General features: G+C 43.4%; 1 protein-coding gene across 5 annotated transcripts in view; it reads left to right on the forward strand.

The window, feature by feature from the left end:
• The window catches only part of Dnajc6 (DnaJ heat shock protein family (Hsp40) member C6), a 155,379-nt gene that overhangs the window by 34,186 nt on the left and 100,677 nt on the right, over nucleotides 1–20,516 (forward strand). For 2 of the 5 annotated variants that reach the window (XM_026781882.1, XM_013348539.2), the window contains exon 2: nucleotides 2,099–2,512. The exons of 2 other annotated variants lie outside the window; for them this stretch is intronic. The gene's annotated coding sequence lies outside the window, so the exon portion shown is untranslated. The remainder of the gene's footprint in view (nucleotides 1–2,098; nucleotides 2,513–20,516) is intronic. One more of the 5 variants, XM_005353469.3, reaches the window with a different exon arrangement.

Genomic DNA, 20,516 nt, shown 5'->3' on the forward strand with positions numbered 1-20,516 from the left:
TTTTTTCCCAATAGATTTTCAACTGGGCTAGGCTAAATTTGTGATCCTCCTGCCTCAGCCTCATGAATATTAGATTATAGGAATGTACAATGATATCCAGCTTCTTAATGATGCCTTTTGTGGAAGAACAAAAGCAAGTTTCTTTGGGCCAGGGTTTCTGGGGATTGAACCTAAGGTCTCATGCCTGCGCTGTGTGTGTGTGTGTGTGTGTGTGTGTGTGTGTGTGTGTGCTCTATTGCCCAGCAACCTCAGGTTCATAACAGTCTTGAATGCTGTCTGCTAATTTTGCACTTTGATTCCTGCTTTCTGAATTCTGTTTGGCAAAATCTATTTTCCTCAATGCCATGAAGATATTATTTTATACCTTCTTCTTAAAGCTTTGTTTTAGAATATGTTGATTTTTAACTTTTTTGTTTGTTTTTTGTTGAGACAGGGTTCCTCAGTATAGCCTTGGTTATCCTGGAACTTGTGCTGTAGACCAGGCTGGTCTCTGACTTGCTTTTTAAAATTTTTAGTGAATTTGATCTGTTGAAAATAAACACTTAGGAAGACTTGAATAATGACTTTGCTACACATGCATGAAAAGTGGGTTTGGTGCCAGTGACTGAACCCAGGAACTCACATATGCTAAACAAATGCATGGCCATTAAGATACATCTCTATGTCTTTTTATTACTTTTTAAATTTACAGATATGTGCTATGTGTTTTACACATATATAATGTACAATGAGACATTTTGAGATATATGTTTACATTTATTTATATATTTGTAATATATTAAAATATACATTTACACACACGTGTGTCTGTGCTGTGGGACATCAGATCTAGCTAATTAACAGGTGAATGCCTCACATGGTTATTACTTTGTGACAAGAACACAAATGTATTGTTTCTATATTTTTCAAGCATATAGCATAATAAGCCGTCATTGACTACTGTGATGGTGCCGTTCTGTCAGCTTCTTAAGCTTATCCCTATCATTGTGCCCCTTTGACTAACATTTCTCCACCCCGCTCACTCCACACCAGCCGGTCCACGGTGGTTACCATTTTACTCTCTGTTCGCATCACTTGTTTAAATGCCAGATTGTGAGGTCAGATGGCATTTGTCTTTCTGCTCCTGGTTTGGCTCACTTAACATCATCCAGGTTCATCCATGTTGTCCAAAATCGTGGGATTTCCTCCTTCCATGGCTAAGTCCTATTCTGTTGCATATGCATACTGCATTTTCTTCTTCAAATTTTATAATGATGGACACTTTGTTTGATTCAGTATCTTAGCTATTGTAATCAATACTTCTGTAAATATGGGCGTGACAGTATTTATTTGACACTGATTCCATTTCTTTTGAGTGTACACCACCAAGTCATGGGTTTTCTGGGTCATGTAGTTGTAATTTTAATTTTGAGGAACTTCTAAAAGTTTTCCACAATTGCTATATTAACATATTCCCACCCACAGGGTGGTATGTGTGTGTGTTTATTTGTGTGTGTGTGTCCCTTCTTTACACCCCTGTCAACAAGTACCCTTTGTGTTGTTTTGGTAGACGCCATCCTCAGGATGAGGTGATAGCCCACTGTGGATTTGATTTGTTCTACCCTGATGATGAGAGATATTGAGCACCTTTCATATATCTGTTGGTCATTTGTATGTCTTCTTTTGAGAAATGTCTCTTTTTAACTGGTCATTTGTTTCCTTCCTCTTTCCTCCCTGTGTGTTCTTGGTACTCTGGTTGACAGTCAGGAGGGTCTGACTGTACAGGTTTATGTCTGGCTCTCTAGTCTGTCCTGGTGGTCTTCCTGTCAGTTTTGTGTGGGTTGTCACTGTAGCTCTGTAGTGTGTTTTGAAATGAAATAGTATGACGTCTCTGACTTTGTCCTGTTTGCTTACAATTGCTTTGCCTATTTAGAGGTCTTTCGTGATTTCACATGAATTTTAGGATTGGATTATTTTTCTCTTTCTGTGGTTAATGTTACTGGTGTTTTGATAGAGATTGCACTGAGTTTGTGGTTTGCTTTGATTGGTGGACACTTTAACAGCATTAAAGCACAGGATTTATTTCCATTTATTTGTGTCTTCTCCAATTTCTTTTCAGTGTAAAGATCTTTCATCTCTGAGATGGTGTCAACTTGGCTGGAGTGAGGATTGCCCGGAGATCTGGTAAAGAAAGCTCTCTTGTGGGGGTTATGTCTGTGTCCCGAGGAGCCTGGCATTTGACTCACTGACTGAGCACGGGGAGCTCTGCCCTCAATGTAGGCAGGTGCCATCCACTCAGCCAAGGGCAAGCAGACAATACAGAATGACTGGAGGATTTTAGGTCTTTGCCTCTTGGATCCGGGGTTTACAACTCTTCCTTCCTGGGCATCAACACTCCAAGTTTTGACTTCAGGACTTAACGCCAGAAGCCTACTGCCCTCAGGACCTTGGTCTCCCATTGAGAGCGGTACCGTTGCTTCCCTTGTTCTGAGGCCTTAGTGCTTGGACTGAGCCACAGCGTAGTCTTCGCAAGGTATTTAATAACGTCATCAAGTGGATAATTTTCAGTCACTTGACTTGTCCAGTATGGGAAAGGAACTGTGAACAAATTAAGAATAATGCATAGCGATGGTGCTGTATATAATATGAAGAAAACTGAGCGTAATCACATAGGACTTGCTAGGTACAAGAAAAGGTGAAGAAGGGATCTGAGATGCACTGAGTGCCCACTAAAGGGCGGTTGCTCTGCTGAGTAATGTAAACATTTTTAAGAGCATTTTTGGGAGAAGGTGTAAGTTTGAGCTTCGGGTGATTTAACTAACACAGCTACTGGGTTGTGCAGTTAGGATTTGAACTCAGATCTCTATTGTTTCTTTCCCACTCCCCTCCTCTCCTTTTCCAGCCACTTCCCTTCTCTTTCTCTGCATTTTCCAGCTATCTTTTCATCCCTTCCGTGGATTCCTCAAGTTCGTCCTTACTTTCTATGGAACAGAATGTATCTTTTCTTTCTCTCTTTGAGACAGGATCTCACTCTGTAGTCTTGGCTGACCTGCAACTCACTGTGTAGTCTAGGTACTCACAGATACTGGACTCACACAGATCCTGCTGCCTCTGCCGTCTGAGTGCTGGGATTAAAAGTGCGCGCCACCCATCCTTACCGAGTCATAGGGAGGCAGCATTCAGCCCACGTTCTGGCCCTAAGTATTACACTTTTTATTGCCTCGATCCTGAAGCATGTTCATGTGTCTGTCACTCAGGTTTTGCTGTATAAGGACCCATCTGAACAGCATACACTCGAGACAACATACACGTAGTTCACACTTCTGGCAGGAATTAGGTGCATCTGCTCGGCAGTGTTGAGTTGGGCCACACTCAGCTGTTCTCATGCCTGGGGTGTCAGCTGAGATGCCGGGGATCAGCTTCTCCAAGGGGCTGCCACCTCACAGCTGGCTAGCCTGGGCTCATGCTTCTGGAGGGGAAGAGGAGCCAAGGAAGCCGATGGAAGTTCCTGGAGCTCTGGGGCTCAGACACAGAGACAGTCCAGTACCCTTGCAGTGTCTTAGCTCAAGCCGCTGAAAAAGTATCCCAGACTGGGTGGCACAAACAATGGTGTCTATTTCTGGTAGTTTAAAGCATCTGGAGGCCAAGGTCAAGACCCTGACTGACTTAGTACCTGGTACGGACCCTCTTGTGGCTTGAAGGAAGCTACCTTCTCTCTCTGTCCTCACATGCAAAGTTCTAATCTCTCTGCTCTTTTACAGTTTCTAACCCTTTCACAAGGCTCCTGCCCTCATGACCTCGCCATTGTAAAATAGTACTTTAAAGATGGGCTGAGTTTTTTAATTATAATTCTATACACACTTAGAATGTATCCTGATTATTCTCTCTCCACATCCTCTCTTATCTCCTTCCCATTCCTATCCACTCCCCCTCCTCCCTTGTAGTCCCCTTCCTGGATTTTTGACTTTTGGTTTTGTCTTGGATCTGTTTAGAGGTCATCTATTTCACCATTGGATGGACACTATCCATTGGAACTTGGTGGGTGTATCAGTGGGCACAAAATTGAAGGAAATGTTTCCCGCTCCTCCTGAAGCTTACTACTAGCAAGGAGTACAGTAGCGGGTGGTAGAGGCCCCTGAGTCCTCCTGCATCCCTGCCTGATGGATAGCAGGGTGATTCTGCTGGCTCAATGCAGGCAACTGCAGCTGCTCTGGATACATGACTGCAGTGGTTGATTTGAAGCTTTTCTCCCTATCTTCTGGCTCTTACATCCCCCCGACCACTGCTGCATTTTCTCTTAAGCCTTAGGTGGAATGGTATAAATGTCTTGCTTGGGCTGAGCATTCATCCTACATGACCTCATCTTAACCCAAGGACGTCCTGTACGTCCCCATCTTTATTATATACATATTAGGAGGTTAGGGCTTTAACCTGAGCACTTTGAGAGGTCCCATGACTGAGGCAAGGCAAACCCCATTTCCGTGACTGCACTGTGTGCTTTCCTACTGCATCATGCATCACTTCCGAGCTCTCAAAGGGCATGGTTATGTCTTGCCATCAGTTAGCAGGCAATCAGTTCTAGAGCAGAATTCCATTCTGCCTTTGCCTGCTTGTGGGCAGCATCGGTTCTCAAATGCTAAGGGCTCAGTTGCACAGAACTTTTTAGGCATCAGTCTGGAGTCCAGGCTTCGGGCTTCTGACCCCTGACTACAGGCAGCTCCCTACAGCTCCCCCGTTTGTTCATTTGCTAGGGTGACTCACAGAACCCTGGGGAACACATTTGTTGGTTTACTGTAAGGGCACAAAGAAGGATCTGCATGGAGACACACATGGAAGAACTCTCCGGCAGGGGCTTGGCTGCTCCGGGATGTGGATCAGTTCCCCCTCACCTTTCTCAGTCTCCGCAGCTTTCAGCTACCCAGAAGCTCTCCAAACTCTTCCCCTGGGATTTTATGGAGACTTCAGTGCATAGATATGACTGAAGCATGGGCGACTGTATGCCATGTGACTAGACAGAAGGGTCTCATCTAACGCTCAGAGACAGGGACATCCAGCACACCCTGTCTGTTCAGATTCTTCATGGCCCTGTTGTCCAGTGTGCCTTCCTTTCTGGTATGGGGCAGGGATTTGTGTGGAATGAAGGCCTTCGGATCTATTATTGGATAAGGTAGGCCAAGGCTGTATTTCTGGTAAGATGGAAGACAGGAAAAGCAGGAGAAGTTTATAGTATGCTTTTGGTTTTAGTAATCTGACTTGGGGAAGAGCGATCTTAGTTACTACAGTGTGCCTTCAGGAGAAAAGGGAGCAGAGAAAAGGAGAACGGAAGATCAGAGAGAGGTTCTCTCTGAAGCATAAGTTGCCCCAGCATCCTGCTTCAGAAACTAAAGACCAAACGCTTTAACTTACTGTTCTAGATACTTTGGGGCTAATAAGAGCCATGGAAACTCCGTGTATTTGTGTGGGTATGTGGGTGTATGTATACTGTACATATGCATGCACACATACATTTGGTTTTGTGAACATACAGGGTGCCTTGCAGGCTAGAGAATAGGTGATGGAGGGAAGGCACATGTTACTGACAGTAATTAACCCCACTCAGAAATACGCACTCACAGAGAAGTGTGGACTTGGAGATTATTTTCATTAAAGGCTCTCTGTGATTTGAGGAAAAATAGAGCTGACATATCTATGTCATGTCATTGTATGGGTGAGGTCTTGGTGCATGCCTTCCTTTGATGTGACTGTATTTCAGAATCATGTTGAAAACGTCTTCCTCCGCAGACTGCAGAGTGAGGTGCAGAGCTTCAGAAGCCGAGGCCAGAGGCCGAGGTTGGAGTCTAGGCGGTGCACTCATTAGCTGTTGTTGGAGAAAATGTTTATGTCTTTGAGTTTTAGTTTCTTTTTTTTCTCTACAACTACAAAAAGCTTGTCTTCTCAGGTTGCTAGGACAATGGAAACATTTTATATCTGTGCTTGCTGGACCACACAGTGGCTGGTCGCTCTGAAAGGCTAGTGCAAAATGAGACACACTATAAATATAAAATGTAGAGCCTGTCAAGTATGTAGCAGGAAGAAAATCTTCCTGGCTCCACACTGAAGTGACAATACTTTGTGTCTATGGGATAAACAAGAGGCACTACAAAACTGAATCCTTTTGTTTCCCTTTAGTTTTAATGTGGCCTCGAGACATTTGAACGTTATGGCTTTTTTTCCCTATGTTAGTTTCTGTTGCTGTAATAAACACTGACCAAAAACAGCATAGGGAGGGGAGGGTTTACTTCATCTTATAACTCCCAGATCACACTCCATCATTGAGGGAAGCCAGGGCGGGAGCTCAGGGCAGAACCTAGAGGTAGGAACTGAAGCAGATGCCACGGAGGAGAGCTGCCTGATGGCTTGATCCACCTAGATTGTTCAGCCTGCTTTCTTAAACACCCCAGGACTATCTGCCTAGGGGTGACATTGCCCATAGTGGCCTGAGCCTTCTCATATCAACCATTAAGCAAAAAACAAAACAAGACAAAAACAACAACAACAAAAAAACCCCACCCCACAGACTTGCCTATAGACCAATATGACAGAGGCATTTTCTCATATGAGATCCCTTCTTCTCAGACGATCCTGGCTTGTGTCAAGTTGACAGACGACTAAACAACACACAGTAGTGCTCATTGGTGGCTTGCACCCCGTTTCCACAGACCAGTGCTGTGTTTTGTGACCAAGAAGCATTGTATAAATGTTAGTTCTAATCTGGACATGTGTAAACGATGTCATTGGGTAGGTTGGGATGCCATTTTCACCTAAAGTTTATTAACATTCACTACATTTTTAATGTAAGAATTTATGTGGGCATCTTAGTTTTTTCTTACTGATGTATAATAGGGGAGAGATAATTCATTTATGTGAAGCAAACTTGAGTGCACCGAGTCACAGTGATGTGAGCACTGTGTCCTGCAGTATAGCAGAATTCTTCTGGCTATCCACCACAGATAGAGTGCAAATCAATTCGGTTAGGAAACTAGGCATCTTATGAGTATGGAAAGGTAGTGGGTTTCCTGAATTGCTGCACTTGGAACGCTGTCTTCCTATCGCTCTCTTTCTCTCAAACTTACATCTTTTTTAAAAAATATTTAGTTATTTATTACGTATACAATATTCTGTCTGTGTGTATGTCTACAGGCCAGAAGAGGGCACCAGACCTCATACAGATGGTTGTGAGCCACCATGTGGTTGCTGGGAATTGAACTCAGAACCTTTGGAAGAGCAGGCAATGCTCTTAACCACTGAGCCATCTCTCCAGCCCACTTACATCTTTCTTGTTGGCAAAATTTTCTTCTCATATCTCCCGTCCCCACGTGTCAGAAACACAGGACCTTGGCCTGCTGTCTGTCTTCTTTGCTCTATGCCAGGATTCAGTCTGACTTACTTTCTGGTTTTCAGGGTACCTGTTGGCCTAGCTTCATTTTAGATAATGCTCTGAGCAGGGCTGGGGCAGCTCCAATTCCAGCCACAGAAGAGTGCTTTTGATTGCTTAAAGAAAATATGTACTATGTTTACTGTTTCAGCTGTGACTTGTCTTCAAAGGTTTGTGTGCTGAAAGACTGGTTTCCAGTATTGCACCAGGAGAGCAGTGGACCGTTTAAGAAGTAGGCTTAATTTAAAGAAACTAGGCCATGAGGGTTCCAAGCTCTTGAATGGATTAACGTTTTTTGGTAGTGGCTCTTGGGTGTGGACTCATGCTGGGCTGTTGGTATAAATCTATTATCCTAGTTACTCTGGAGGCTTAGGCAAGAAGGAAGATCCAAATTCAAGGCCTGCCTTGGTTACAGAGTGAGCTCAAAGCTAGCCTGGATAACTTAGCAAGATACTTTCTCAAAATAAAACAATAAAATAAAAAGATGGCTGGGGATACAGTTTTATAATGCAACAACTGCTTAGTTTGTAGCATATGCAAGACCCTAGGTTTAATTCCCATAGCACAAAGGGTAGGTTTAGTCCTGGGAGGAGTTATCAAGAGCAGGCCTTGACTTTCCTGGTTCCCTGCCAAGCTAACGGCCCTTTTGTGTTCTGGTTCCTTAACACTTATCTTCCATGTTGTAATGTACATGGAGCTTCACCAATTGTACCATACTGTTTGGTCCTTCTGGCCACCAAAATTGTAAGCCTTATAAACCTCTTTAAAAGGGCCTCAACCCACATCCTTTATTATGGCAACATAAAACAGGCCAGCACCACAGTAGTAGTGAATATGCACAGCCAAAAAGTACACTGGAAAGCTTCATTCAGACAAGAGCAAATTATGGCTCAAAGGAGTTCTGTGTTCTGCCTGGGTTCAAACTTCTAGACTTTGATGCTCAGGTCTCTTTAAAGCCCACAATTTAAACTCATATGCCACGAGAACTCTAGTAAATTGGGTTGTGTTGGCTTGAATTTGATGGAGGTAGCTCTGCCCCATCCCCATTAGACCACTTCCCATTGGACCTGATGGTGGGACTGCAGATGAAGGAACTGGCCCCTGGTAACAGCAGCAAAGTTCTTCTGGGACTGGGACTGGGTACCACTGGGCCCTGCAGCCTTGTAGCCCAAGCCTGGAAGGAAATGGGCAAGTGCATCAGTTATTGTATTTCAGCTGCTGAGCTTCAGATGTTGCTATAACTCTATATATGTATGTGTATGTACAATTTCCACCATCACGTGGTTCCCTGTGGTCCATAGTTCACAGGCATGCTGGTTGTAGCAACAGAGGTAAGCCTCATATTCTGTCATCCACAAACAATATGTGCTCTAAAGGGAAATTCTTTTAGAGTGCTGGCTCATACATCACTCAAAAGGGGGAGTCTGGAAGACATGAAGCTCCTTTTCTGGTCAAAAATAAAAACAAAATTCAAACTAATATGATTTAAAAAGGCAAAAAAAAAATCTGTTTTCTTCCATCCCAGAGAAATACAAGATGACAGTACGTGGCGGCTTTGTTGGGTGAATCCTTTGTAAAAATGCTGAGTCTGACCTGGAACTTCTCAGGAAGCCTCCATTTGTACACAGCTCCATGGTCTTCACCAGTACAGGATGAAGGCCGTGGCTGTGAGGTACTAAATCAGAGCTTTTCCTAAAGATGCTTCACCGACTTCCCTTGGAGCTTGTTCACTGATTTCCCAGGTCAGATGGCGGAGTAAGCAGTCTGCAGTGGGCAGGTGCACACGTAGACCGGCAGTTTCAGTGTAGTGTGCTGGGATTTGTTAGAAGATGCACAGTGTTCTGTGGGACCTCAGGGGATTCTCTGTATCCTAGCTCTGGGATCTTAAGGATTCCCTGGGGAAGGGCTGTCCATGCAGAGACTTGAAGAGCAGGCTGGACTTGGGCAGGTGGGAGATCTAGGCATGTCAAATGTCTGGACTTAAGGACTGAGGTAGAGATACTTGCGAGGTGACTTAGGGTAAAGGCACTTTGCTGCCAAGCTTACTGACTTGGGTCCAATCTTTGGGCCCACATGGTAGAAGGAAAGAAACAACTTCCTTAAGTTGTACACACACACACACACACACACACACACACACACACACACACACAAGCAAAAAAATGTAATAACAATAATAAAAAGATGGCAGCAAGGTGAAGGAAGAAGTCCGAGTTCAGAGGGGGAAGCCACAGGTCCTGGAGTGTTAGGTGCACACTGTGTTAAATACCTAGAGCAGTGGTTTTCAGTCTTCCTAATGCTGTGACCCTTTAACAGTTCCTCCTGGTGTGGTGACCCCAACCATAAAATTATTTTCATTGCTGATTCTTAACTGTAATTTTGATACTGTTATGAATCATAATGTGAATATCTGTGTTTTCCAGTGGTCTTAGGTGACCTCTGTGAAAGGGTCATTGGGTCCCCAAAGGGGTCACAATCCCATAGGTTGAGAACTGCTGATCTAGAGAGAGAGAGGGCTGAGTCCTTGGTTTTTTTGTTTTTGTTTTTGTTTTTTTTTTTTTTCTGTGATGGACGCATCACACTGTAATGAAGAGACACCAAGGCCAGGCAACTTATAAAAGAAAACATTTTTATTGGTGTTTGCTTACAGTTTCAGAGGGTTAGTACATGATCACCTTGGCAGGGAGCATGGTGGCAGGCAGTCAGGAATGGTACTGGAGCAGTAGCTAAGAGGTTATAACCTGATTTGTAGTCAGCAGGCAGAGAGAGAGAGAGAGAGAGAGAGAGAGAGAGAGAGAGAGAGAGAGAGATTTGAGCCTGATGTGGACTTTTGAAACTTCAAAGCTCAATCCCAGTGACTCACCTCCTCCAGGACCACCTACCCAGGGGTGGCAGCCCCCATGGTGAGCTAGGCCCTCCCACATCAATCCCTAATCAAGAAAATGCTCTGTGGACTTGTTCACAGGTCAGTCACATGGAGGCATTTCCTCAATTGAGATTCCTTCTTTTCAAATGACCCTAGCTCGTGTCAAGTTGACACAGAAACCAGCCAGCACAGTCCTATAATTGGATTTGCATTTTAGATGTGAACCAATTTGCTCACTCTTCTGATTCATTCCTCTTATCTCTAGATTGAAAGGAATCTCCTGCCCTCCGCAGCTCCTTCCTCCTTTAGCATTCTGCACGTGTCTCTGGCTGTAGAAACCTTAAACCCATATCTCCTGGGCAGTAAGGCCCAAGATTCTAACCAGGGTGGGAATGGGCACATGTGATGTGGGGACGGGAGTGGACACGGACAAGAAGCTGAGTGGATGCTGTATCTTTCCCACTAGAATTTAGTCAATGGGAAGGTGGCAGGTGTCTCCGTGAGTCACCAGACAAAGAGCTGGTGGGTAGCTTTAGCCTCTTGAGAAGCAGGTGGAGTACATCTAGTTCTACTTCTGGCATGGGATAAGTGTAAAATACTGCGTGCTGAAGTATTTAATGATAGATAATATGAAGCCTGAAATGTACTTTAAATTATTACGGAGGGGTGGGGTGGGGCTACAGCCTTGCAAGTAGAAGGCAAAGTACGTGAATGAATGAGTGATGGATAAAGTTGGGTTACACAGTTGAGAGAAGATTATGTCTTGGTATTGGCAGTGTTGAGTTGTGGGTACAAAGGAATCAACTACATAATTTAATCAACTCTTATGTGTGCTTGATAACTTCTATAATAAAATGTGAAAAATAAAATAGTAAAATAGAAATGTGTCCCTCTCAATTACCTAAATTTCTCATTTATTTATCTATTTTTTTTGTACAAATAGAGAATGAATCAGACTTTGACTTGGCCAGATAAAACAGTTTTTAAACTATTTTGCTGTAAACAGCAGCAAACTATTTTAAGTTACGTTATCCACATGCACGGCTTCAAGTGTTCTAGACTGCATTGAAATTATATAGGTAGATCAAAGAAATACAATTCAGTTCAAAGGAAGGGCACCGATTAGGGGAGGCGCAGGTGACATGAACCAGGCCTGCAGTACTGTCCTGAAGGAGACTTTGGGTAACACGTGAATCACTGGCCTTAGCGTCAGGTGCAGTAGACACAGCTGTGTACTTGCTGAAGTGCAGCAGATAATGCCACAGCCAGGCACCAACTATGGTGTCCTTTGTGTCCTTGATGTCAAAGCTCTTTATGTCCTTGATGTCACACAGTTTGAATAGCTGCTTTATTACTTAGATATAACGATTTTATGAGCGAGCTAACAGAGTCTATAGTTATAAAACTTGTCTCTGACCATACGGATTTGAAATTCCCAGTAACTGTTGTGGTGGATGAAGCATCGAGAGCCAGAGGTTAGGTGGAACATTACATCCCTCTGGGGGCTAGAACCGCTGCGTGTAGCAGGGCAAAGCAAACGAGTGGTTCACTACAGGGTGACTTCTTTCTTTCTTTCCTTTAATTAATCTGGAGATAATCATCACATGGCTGCCATGGAATTCTGGGGCTCAGGGTCCTTATGTCTTTTGTTTCACAAAGCCTTTTATCCTGAAACCCACCTCATGGTTTAAGATGCCTGTGGAAGCTTAAGTGTCCAACCAGAAGGAAAAAGCAAAAGATAAGAATCAGGATGTTATACCTGCATTGGTTTTTAAGGACCAATGCCAGAAACTCCTCACATGGCTTCTTTCTATATTACAGAGGCTGAGGCTTAGCTCTGTGCGTACGTCTAACAGATTGTAGAGAGTTTCATGAGGCAGGTCCAAACCATGAGAGGCAAATGAAACGTACGTTCTCTATACTAGATGGATGGTTAAACACTGAATCTAGAATTTAATGCGTTTCTTTCTAATGCCTCAGCTTCTTCCGAGTCTTCTTCACATTCTAATATTTACTGAAGACAGGTGTAGACATAGCCTCCAACCTGCGCTGGCAAGCTGCACTCATCATCTGGGACTCTTTCAGGATTGCTTCTTGCTTTTTAACGGCATCATTTTCTCTATCGCTAGCTCTTATGTTTCAGTCATTCTTTTGCATACAATACTTTCTTGGACCAGTGGTTTTACCATGTTGTTCTGAATCTTGATCCCCACGGATTACTACTGCAATGGTAACACAGACATATTGTCATGCCATGAACATTTTCTTGGAAAGTCGAAGACATGCCAAATATCCAGGCCAGCCAGTGATATAATGTCATAGCCACATGTTGGGGTGACAACTGTCGGGGTCCAGCCTTGATAGGTTCATATGTTCCAGGGTAGGGGTGTGTGGATTAGAAATGCTAGGCAAGAAGAACAGAGATATGAAAGAAATACAGAGACACAGGATAGTGCTGGGAGGGCAGCCCAGTGACTCCTGAATCCTGAATACCTAATCCACCTGTGTTTATTTTCCATATACCTTATATACCCTAACCCAAAAAAGCGGGGGTGGGGGAAAGAAGGCAGAAGGCTACTTTAACATGACCCACAGGATAAATAGAACAATTACTTGCTTCAATGCCTGAGACATCAAGCCACTATTTCCAGAATAGCATTCTGATGTTTTAGGCAGGACATGCAGTGACAACACCTTAGACCAAATATCCTTTAAGTAACCCATCCCTGGGTCAAACCTCCTGTCTTATTCTTGAAAGAGCAGGAATAGGCTTGAATTCTCTGACCTTTGGTCAATGTGGGGGTGGATTCACCTGTACGGGCCGTCTTAATATCCAAAACACCAAGTAATAACACCCTAGGTCAGACTTCTTGTCAATAACTTGGAAAGAGCAAGAGCAGGTTTAAGTTCTCTAACCTTCAGTCAAGTTGGAGCGGACCCACTTCTGTGGGCCCCCACAATGTAAATCAAGACCCTGTCAGAAACAAAACCCGAACCGAAACAAAAGAGATAAATACTAGGAAGAGACGTTGGTAACTATGTCTTAAATAAGTGAGCTCATTGAGGAAATACAGGGTGGATTGTTCTGCAGGCTAAAGATAATCCACAAATAATGTTTTGCCTTTTCATTCACTTAACATGTAGCAGGCACCATGCAGGGCCTGGTAAAATGTGATTGTCTATATGTAACTGTCAGAGTTGCGTAAAATACTTGCATGAGGCCTTGACAGTATCAGGCTAATACATAGTAAAGAATGTTATGAAAGTTCTAAAGCATTTTAACATATAAACACGTATGAAATCTTGAAGCATCTTAAGACTGACAGGCCATATTTGTGTCTGTAGCGTGCTTTCCTTCTGGATGCTGGGACTTCACATGTGTTCTTAGCTTTGATAAAATGCAACGTGTGGAAGGCTTCCTCTTAATTATGTGCTTTCATGCGTCTTTCAAGGTCTTTAAACTTTATTTGTCTGTGCCCGTGGGGTAGGGGTGAGTGAGGTCAGAGAGCGACTCAAATGGGAGTCTGTTCTTTCCTTCTTCCGTGTGGGTTCTGGGAACGGAACTCAGGTCGTCAGGCTTGGTGGCAATCGTTGTCACAATGCCTGATTTCTCGCATCTGACTTGTCTCTCATCCTGTGAGAAGAACAAGAGTGTGGCCGCGAGTCCATGCCAGGTCATGGAAAACTTGTATATATGCACGTTTGGACAACCCTCAAGCATAGGTTCCTTCAAATCAAAATTTTCTCCATGTCTCTTTAATCTCTGATTTCAAATTTGTTGCCATCTTCCTGCATCTGTGTCGTATGTGCTGGAGAAACAGGCATGCACCATCAGGCCTGTCTCAAGGTTTACTTTTTATTTTTTTTAAATATTTATTTATTTTGTATACTACATTCTGTCTCCATGTCTCCATATATGCCTGCCGGCCAGAAGAGGGCACCAGATCTCATTACAGATGGCTGTGAGCCACCATGTGGTTGCTGGGAATTGAACTCAGGACCTTTGGAAGAGCAGCCAGTGCTCTTAACCACTGAGCCATCTCTCCAGCCCTACTTTTTATTTTTAAAAATTTATTTATCTGAAATAAAGTCGTATAACCCAGCTTTGACCTTTCTATCCTGTCCCAGCCTTTTAAGTGCTGGCATTCTGAGTGTAGGCCACCATACCACATTTAGGAGTTACTTTACAAAAAAATAATCTTTATTTTAAGTAGTTTTAATTTATAATGGCCAAGAGAGCATGGGGTGGGTTAGGAGTTTGCTTTTGATGAGAATAAAAGCATTTCCTTTCTAGTCATCTCCTTCCCCATTTGGGTTTTTGAGAGAGTTCCTCTCTGTAGCCCAGACTGTCCTGGACCTGGCTTTGTAGAACACACCGGCCTCCAACTCAAATTTGCCTGCCTCTGTCTCCACAGCGCTGGGATCAAAGGCATGCACCATCACCATGTAGTTCTTCTAATGAATTTTGAATTGAACTAAAGGGTAACCAAGCATCAGTTTTTAGGTGTATGAGCCAAAGCATTCTTTGAACCAGTTGTTTATAAAGCAAGCGTGCAGATGGGGAAGCTGTATCAATCAGAACATTTCAGGCTTCACTGAGCAGAGGCAGCCACATGGGCAGGAAAGCCAGGGCAATTCCTTTTTCACTGGTCACCCTGAGAAAGGAACGCCAGGTAAGTGTGGTGACCCCACTGGGTTGAAGTATCACACTTATAGTGGCGTTGCCACTGTAGCCTTGTGCAGTGGCCAAATGTGACCAGAAAATTTGACATTTGAGTCCTGATATCTGTGTGAACTTGGGTGAGAGACATAGGAACTCCAAGTTCGCTTAAAAGTGAGCTGGCATTTGCAGGGTTGTCTGGTGTGTGAGTGTTGAGCAAGGAAGGGAACCTAAAAATGAGAACTAACTAACGAGTTACCTTTATTAACACTAGATCTTGAAGGGAGCACAGGTTTCAGGATGAGTTGTCTTGGGGGGAAAAAATGCCCTACTTGAAAAATTGACCTTGTCTTCCAGGAGACCCAGCACTTGGTCAGGCACCAAAAGCAGACATCTTCACTCCCAAGTAATGTTGGGGGAGGTTGCTTGTTTGTTTCCCACCAGTCCAGCCCCCAGAAATAATCACACAGAAACTATATTATTTGCAATACTGTTTGGCCAATAGCTTAAGCATATTTCTAGCTAACTCTTACATCTTAATTTAACCGATCTCCATTATTCTGTGTACCGCCACATGGCTGTGGCTTACTGGGTGAAGTCTGTCTGTCCAGCGGGGCTACATGGCCTCTCCTTGACTCCGCCTCCTTTCTCACAGCATTCAGTTTAGTTTTCCCCACCTAGCTCTACTCTACCCTATCAGGCCAAGCCAGTTTCTTTATTAACCAGTGTATTCACAGCATACAGAGGGGAATTCCACATCAAAGTGCTGTTATGTAGGGATTTCCTTAGATTAGTGAAACTATGGTGCCCTCACGCTTTTCCAGCACTCTGCCTGCTTGCTCTTGTGTGTTGTCGTATGTAACTCTTGGCAGCTGCTCTGAGTCACACCTGTGATTCTTTGATGACACCTTGATCTGCTGGGGCATAGCAAATGGGAACACTTGAATGATTGGGGTTCCCCCTCTAGACATTGCCTGGAGGAGGAGAGGGAAATGTCAAGTCAAGTTTTGAGAAGATAGGAAATTTGAGCCCAAGTGTCCCCTGAAAATCTGCACCTTCGTTTTTACTGCCAGAAGGAGAATGAGTTGGGTCCACCTTGATGTTGAAGAGCAGAGAGGAAAGATTCCCAGCCTGGTCCCTTTTCTTCTTGGCTGTGTTTCGCTCAAAGATGTAGATTTTGTCATTGGTCTTGGTCCTTCGTGTGAGACTTTGACACTACAGGTCTCAGGTCCAAATGCCAGTGAGGACTGGCGGGAACTAGGACAGTAGGCTGGGGATGGTGGTGGGATGTGGCACTCAAACTAGATCCTGGGAGCCTTCTGAGAAGTCACGTAAACTGAAAGGTGTTCTTTTCTAAAGTCCAGACACACCAAACGCGTCCAAAGCTAGGACCTGCCCAGCTCAGTGCTTCATTTGTGTATGTTCACAGGTCAGATCCCATAAGTAGATAGCCTGCATTTGGCTCTGAGCTGTGCTGCCACGAAGTTTTAGTGCTGTTCATTGATTTACATTGGTCGCAGCAGAAAACCAAGGGGCTGGGTTTCAGAGACCCGACTGTATAACAGAAAGAGCACACCAGGAACGCGACCCTCATTTACCCTCCATTTTCTAAGAATTCTTTGCTGTCCAGTTGTTCAGAAGAACCCAGATGTCACAATGTCACCGTTGTCAGAGTAGGAACACTGGCACTGCTCAGCAGTAGAGGCTGTGGTCATCAGAGGGACAGGCAGACATTTGCCATCAGAGCCTATGGTGAGGAGTGCATCTGTATCATTACTGAGTGTACACACACACACACACACACCACCTTAAACACTATTTTAAGAGACATCATTTCCCACATTCCAAAAACTAATTTTTTAAAACTTATTTCCTCTTGGTGAAAATAATAGCATGAACCACTGTTTATTTTACAATTTTCCACTAGGCCACAATATGAATAGTTTTTTTCTTTTAAAGACAACATTGGACTTGGGCCAGGGATATGGCTCAGTGGTTAAAATACTTACCTGAATTTGTATCTCCATAACCCACACAAAATGCCCAGTGGGAAAGGCAGCTCCCTTGTGATCCCAGCCTCCATGGCAGAGACGGAGGATCCCCAGAACAACGCGGCTAGCAAAACTAGCTGTATTTGTGAGCTCTGGGTTTGGTTGAGGGACCCTGCATCAACCAATAGCATGGAAGAGTAAGCTGGGATGATTCCTGATGTCAGCCTTGCATCTCTGCATGTACACCCCACACATCTGTGCCCACATGTATGCAAACACACGCACGAGCACACCACACACAGAGATGCAAAAAGGAAGGTGATGGTACAGTATTTTTGCTTAGTCAGTAATTGGTTAATTTAGTAAGCATTTGCTCGCTATTTTTTTTTATTAGTTTGTTTGTTTCAGTGGTATTGGAGATTGAACCCAGGGCCTTATGCGTTTATTAACTGTTTGGGTGCGCTCTGACCGTTGTGGAACACAAGGAAAATATGGGCTTTCCTTCATAAATACTTCAAATATAATTGGAAAAAGAGGCATGCAGGCATGAAAAAAACCCAAGGCCGAAAATCACTTTGCATTGTACAAAATGCTTTTTTATATTATCATCTATCATAATGATAACAAATCTCTAAGGCGCAGCAGGTTTTAGCTTAATCTTAAAGATAGGAAATTATTTGCGTCTTTGAAAAAGTGATTTAATGAGACATAAAATGCAGTAATAGTTGGAAATAATAGCTATAAGTCATAATATTATAGTAGTAGTAGAAATAATAGGTAACGATAATAGTATTTGTTAAGCATTTCTATGTGGAACGAATTTATTTAAGGACTGGAGAAATGACTCACTGGTTAAGGGAGCCTGCTGGTCTTCTAGCGGCCCCAAGTTTGGTTTTCAGCTCCATACTGGGAAGCTTAAACCCTACTCCAGCACCAAGGAACCTGTGGTTCTCTTCTGACCTCTGCACTCACATGGCATCTACACATATACCCACATTAAAAAAAAACTTTTAAAATCTATTTAACTCTCGCTTCAACCTAGTTATAATGGTAGTGTGTTTTTTTTTTTCCATGGGAAAAGTAAAACGGATTAAGTGATTTGGCTAGAGCCTGGGTACCTCGAACTCATTGCTTAGAGGTTTGGTTCCAGGACCTCTTCTTCACCATTGTTCCCAGAAGTGAAAGGGTGTTATGGCCATAGCTTACCTTCGCTTGGTAACTTCACTGTCAAATGTGGGTGATTTTGCTGAGGAGAGAACTTTGGTTGGGAGTATGGGGGAAGAGAGAGGAGCATCTCTCAGTATGGACACTCGTCATGAGTGAGTAAGATCAACTGAAGAGTCACCCAAAGAGGGCAGCAAGTCCTTCGCATCTGTCCCCTGTATAAGATATTTTATTCTTGAGATAAAATAGGTTATGGAGCAAGCTGTTACTTTTTCATTAAATATTTATTTATTTATATCAAGGTATGCTATCACTGTGTAGCCCTAGTTGGCCTGAAACTCACTATGTAGACCAGGTTGGCCTTACACTAACAGAGATCCACTTGCCTCTGCCTCCCAAATGTTGGAATTAAAGGTGTGTGCAACCACATTTGGCAATTGTATATCTATCTATCTATCTATCTATCTATCTATCTATCTATCTATCTATCTATCTATCATCTATCTATCACACACCACACGTGTGTGTAGTGTTTGTGTAGGCCAAAAGTGGGCAGCATCTGATCTCCTGGAGTTGGAGTTATAGACTGTTGTTTTCTGCCCACATGGATGCTGGGAAGGAAACTCCAGTGCTCTGAAAGAGTACCAAGTTCTCTTGAGCGTTAAGCTGTATGGCCAGCCTCTATACATCAGCCTTGATCTTGGGAACCAGCAGAGTAGGTGCCCATGTTCACCTTGGCTTTCACCAGTACTACCTTTCTCTATGAAGTCCAGGTTCTCATCGTTATTGTGTGTGTGTGTGTGTGTGTGCGCACACATGTGTGATCAGTAGTTGATTTTGATTTCCGCTGTGTTTTCTTAGGTGTGATCCACCCAATTTTTTGTTTTTTTGTTCAGACAGGGTTTCTCATTGGCATGGAGTCTCGGGTTTTCTCCTTTCTCCACTTCTCTGGTTCTGGGGTTATAAATTTGAATCTGAATGCCTAACTCCCTCCCCACCCCACTCTGGAGCTAGGTCTCAAAATGTAGGTGGTCATGCTCAGGAGGAAGTCCTTTATCAGCGGAAGCATCTCTCCATCCACCCACCCCTCACCAAGTTCTCACTAGCAGCACAGGTAACTTTCTAGCCAGTCCTTTCAGCTGTGCTCATGGGAGGAACTTGGATAGCAAAAGCACAGGAGAGAACCATTCGTGAAGACGGAACTGCAAATGACAACAGGAAGTGTTTATGTGCTTAGCATAGATACTCTTGGTGTAGAAATGCTAGATGCTATTTAACTATCTCTTCCGCTACATCATGCTAGTTGTGTCCTGCACACTTGGTAGCACAGAGCAGAAAGATCTCCATGGGGGAAGTGAGCTTTTTAGGAATCTGTTAGGGTTAAGCTGGTGCCTATTCCAAATTAGTCTCCAATGTTTAGACTTCAGGCTGCTGTCAATTAATCTAGATAGTGTGGTCCTACTGTGTTCATTGTGTTCCAGTTTTGTAGAAATATTAATAGTTATTCTGATTGATTTAGTCTGTGTTAATTACAAAGCTAAAAAAATAGCACGATCTGGCTCAGAGTGTAGCTTCATGGTACATCCTTTGCTTTCCATATTTGAGATTCTGGGTTCCATTCCAGAAAAAAAAAAAAAAACATACTGTCTAGCCCATTCATGTCTTTCTTTAAAATTTCAAACTTGGGAGATAGATACCCAAAAATACAAAGGCATATGTCTCAGTTTTCTTTCACCAGTGTGTTTGCGATTCTGAAGCATAGCAAAAATAACCCAAAGTGCTCCTTTGGAAAATAATAGTTTTCACTCTCAGAAATGGCCATCTCTGAGTTCTCTAAATTTAGTGACTATAAAGCCAGCATCTGCCAACACACACGATGGACACGAGATTTCTCTGCTCCCTGTGGGTCAGTAATGAATTGAGAAAGTGCAGGATGAGATTATTAAATGCCATCGAGAACTACTTTGTTACTAGAGTTTAAAAGTTATTGCTTCAGTGAAGTAACCAAAATAGCTCAAGCTTACAGACTTGCAAGTTTGAAAGTAAAACATTCGTGTTGAAACTCATTTTTTTCAGCTTTTCCTGCCACCATTCAAAGTTGTTATAAGCAAGCATTAGCTATGGATGGATACAGTTTCTGGTCATACTCCACCTCAGCAGAAGGGACACACTGGACAGGGGGTGGAGAAGGGATGAAGAGATCTAGCATTCAGCTTCCTGGACTTTCCCTGACTCCTCTGTCCACAGGATGTGTGGCTGTGTATCTTTAATCAAGAGTTGCCTGTCAAGCCAGTTAATTTATTGTGTTTGGGCCTATGAGAAGTGGGCATGTCCAGGGACTTCAGGTATCAGAGGGTCTGGATGGAAGACTCTGAGTTGCTGTTGTTTGATTTTTGTGTACAGACGTGATCAAAATAGTAACAGCAAGAGAAACCTATGTAA

This window comes from Microtus ochrogaster, chromosome 10, assembly GCF_000317375.1.
Source record: "Microtus ochrogaster isolate Prairie Vole_2 chromosome 10, MicOch1.0, whole genome shotgun sequence".
NCBI classification, from domain to species: Eukaryota; Metazoa; Chordata; class Mammalia; order Rodentia; family Cricetidae; genus Microtus; species Microtus ochrogaster.